This window comes from Suncus etruscus, chromosome 6 (assembly GCF_024139225.1).
Source record: "Suncus etruscus isolate mSunEtr1 chromosome 6, mSunEtr1.pri.cur, whole genome shotgun sequence".
NCBI lineage: Eukaryota > Metazoa > Chordata > Mammalia > Eulipotyphla > Soricidae > Suncus > Suncus etruscus.
Window position 1 is genome coordinate 98,144,939 of NC_064853.1, and position 3,974 is coordinate 98,148,912.

Consider the following 3,974-nt stretch of genomic DNA (forward strand, 5'->3'; position numbering starts at 1 on the left):
TTAATGCAGAATAGTATTTCAATGAATACATTTGCTATAACTTCTTTATCCTGTCATCTGATGGGCATTAAGGTTGATACCATGTTTTGCTATTGAGAATAATACTGCCATAAACATATTGGACCAGATATTTGAATTAATATTTGAGTATCCTTTGGATTTATGCCCAGTTATTAGCATTTTCCATAGAAATTGATCAATTTACACACCCCTTCTCAGTGTACCAGAGTTAATTTTTATCCCTATCTCCACCAACACTTGTTTCCAACCTTTTTGAAATAAATTTTCACTGCCTGAGATAACAACTCATGTGTATGAGAATAGTCTATATAAATTGTGATTGTTATCCATAATAATAACTGATAATGAACACTTTTATGTGTCTGTGGCCATCTGCATATCTTCTTTTAAGAACTGTGAATTCAAGGTATTTTTCCGTCATTAAAACTGGTATATTTTAAAAGTTAACTCCTCAGGTGAATGATGTGCAAACATCTTGTCACAATTGCTTTTATTATTTTGTGGTAGTTTTATTTCCTGTGTTAACACGTTAAAAATGTATGTAATCACATTTTCTTATTCTTGTTTTTATTTCCTTTGCAATTGTAGTTGAGTTTCTGAATACATCATTGATACTCAGATTCTGACTTACCTCACGTGTGCTTTTTGCTCTGTACATTTTGCTTGTGACAGTTAAATACTTTTCCTCAAACCAAAATTATACACCATGATGACGTGGTTTTATCTCAGGATGCAAGGATGGTTCAATAAACTAATCAATCAGTGCAATATACCATATCAACAAAAAGAAGTATAAAGATATCATATCAATAATATTTTACAAGATTCAGAAACCATTCATGATACAAAAAAATTAATTAGTGAGGTCAAAGCAATACCATAGCAGCAGGGCATTTACCTTGCATGGTGCCAACCCTGGACGAACCTGAGTTCGATTCTAGGCATCCCATATAGTAATCCGAGCCTGCCAGGAGCAATTTCTGAGGGCAGAACCAGAAATAACTCCTGAGTGCCACTGAGTGTGGCCCCAAATCCCCCAAATTACTTAAAAGTGGATTCCACCCTGTCCCACCAGAGGCACTGGACACTCAGACAAACATCACTCCAAAGTGCAGAACCTCTTCCACCTCCAGGGAGCAGAGCATATCATAGATCTACCCCCAAAAGCAGAACCTGCTTCTCGAGAGTAGCACAACATCGGTGCCAGACCCTTCAGTGGAACCAAGCACATGAATGAACACCACCTGGAAGAGCAGAGCCCCCTCCCACACCAGCGAAGAGCAGCATGCCAACTCAGAAGGGCTCACCAAGTAGTGTGCACTTGAACATGGATGAGTGGACCCCAACCGACCAGCCAGCAGCACCAGGCAGAGCCCCCTTCCCCACCAGTGGATCACTGCATGTCAACACAGGCGAGCAGACCCAGTCCTGGGGAGCACAGCTGCTCCACTTCACTGCCCACATTTCATTTAGTTAAAGAACCCTAGCACAACTTGTACAAGCATGTGTAGGAAAACAATACTGACTCCAGCTGTGATGACCCAAAAAATACCAATTACCAATTACTTATTTAGCCTCTCAGATAAGGATTTTAGAGAAGAAATGTGGAGGGTGTTTATAAAATTCAAAGAAAGCATGGGTCAAATAGAACAAACCATAAATAAGAATCAAGAGGATACGAAAATAGAAATGATAAAACTCCAAATTGAAATGACAAGACTAAAAAATTTGGTAGGTGAAATGAAAACCTCATTGGAAAACCTCTCCAACAGAGCAGAGCAACTGCTGCTGAGGACATCATTCTCCAGGATAGACCACATGCTGGTCCATAAAACATATCTCCATAAAGTAAAGAGGATAGAAATTATATGAACTACCTTTTCAGAACTAATGCACTGAAAGTAGAAGTGAATTACAATAAGACACAGTGGAGAAACTTTAACACCTAGAAATTAAACAGCTCATTACTGAACACCAATGGGTCAAAGAGATTAAATCAAAAAGGAAATCAAAAGATTCTTGGAAACAAACGAGAATGAAGACACAAATTACCAGAATTGCTGGGACACAGCATAAGTAGAACTAAGAGGAAAATTTATAGTTTGCAAGCATTCATCAGGAAGGAAGAAAGAGCCTACATAAGTAACTTAATGACACAGATTATAAAATTAGAAAGTGATCAACAAAATGAATCAAAAATAGGCAGACAGAAAATAATAAAGTTTATACCAGAAAGTACTAAACTGAAAAGACAAAAAGCAATACAAAAGATCAATGAAAATTGCCACAAACTAGCTTTTTGGATCTGTTGAGTTAGAGATCACACGAATCTACTTAGATGAAACAGCATGTTCTAAAATTTAATGTCTGGCTGGGGAATATGCAGCTCTGGAGAAAAGGACTATATTGAGTAAGAGTCCTGAGTTAAAAGGGAGAATGTTAGTTTTAACATCCCAAAGCAGACATTGCCCAGCTAGTTTCAGATGTAAAAATTTTGGGGATAGCAAGGATCTAAGTTTTTCTGTCAGGTTTTCTATTTCTGCAAAAAGACTCTTTTTGTATATAAGGAGTAGGAGAAAGAGACAGGCTATATCTAAAGAAATGCAGATTTTATACCTGGTAAAAAGTTTCAACAGCCCAATGCTACATTCTGGCCAAGACTTTTCAATGTAAATTTAAAACTGACAGAAAGAAGAAAAATGTCTCTAAGTGTCTTTAATTTGGTGTTGAAATTCTCCAGGTAAAGAAAAATTTAATCAAGGCTATATTTGGCCTGTAATACACACAGCAGAAGGTAGAATAAATTATAGGCCAATTATATGTGAAGGAAATATAATGTCAGTACTGTAACAAGAATTTCAAAAATATTTCTAAAGAAATAGTCCAGTAATCCACACAGGGGAGAAACATCCCAGCAGATCTTCTGATGAAAATTCCTTGAGAGTATTTGAAATAGCCATCCATGCTAAGAAGAAATGGCATCCTAGCAGGCCTTCTAAGTCTATTCTCTTTATAGAAATATAGAAATTCCTGTCAATGGTGTGACAGAAAACGAGTTAATTTTTGAAAACAAAAAACAACAAACCAAGATTGATAAACCACCAGAAAAAATTCACAAATAAAGGAAAAGAGAAAGTTAATAAGCCAAATTAGAAATGAAAAGGGGAAGATTACTAGAGAAATTACAGAAATTCAAAAGGTAATCAGAGATTACTTTGAGAAACTCTATGCCACAAAAAAAGAGAACCTGTAAGAAATGGATAAACTCTTGGACTCAATCTCTCAAGGTTGAATCAAGATGATCTAGCATATCTAAACAGACCCATAACTATTGAGGAAATAAAAATTGTAATCAAACATTTCCCCCAAATAAAAGCCCAGGCCCAGATGATTGATTTGCATTTTCTTTCAAACCTTTCAAGAGGACCTATTAACAATCATTTTCAAGCTCTTCCAGAAAACTGAAAACAAACAAACAAACAAAACCAGAATCACTCCCAAATAGTTTCTATGAAGCTAACATCACCCTGATACCAAAAGCATACAGAGATGGCACAAAAAAACAAAAAAACAAAAACAAAAACACAAAAACACAAACAAACAAACAAACAAAGGCAGAATTACAGACCAATATCCCTCATGAATGCAGAAGCAAAGATCCTTAACAAAATCCTAGCAAATAGGATTCAGTGCCTCATCAAGAAGATCATACACCATGACCAAGTAGTTTTCATTCCAGGAATGCAAGAATGATTTAACATATGTAAATCAGTCAACATAATACACCATATCAACAAAAGAAAAAGTAAAACTATATGATCCTATCAATAGATGTGGAAAAAGCATTTGATAAGGACCAACACCCGTTGATGATAAAAACTCTCAACAAGATGGGAATGGAAGGAACTTTTTTCAATATATACAAGTCATCTACCACAAGCCAATGGCAAATA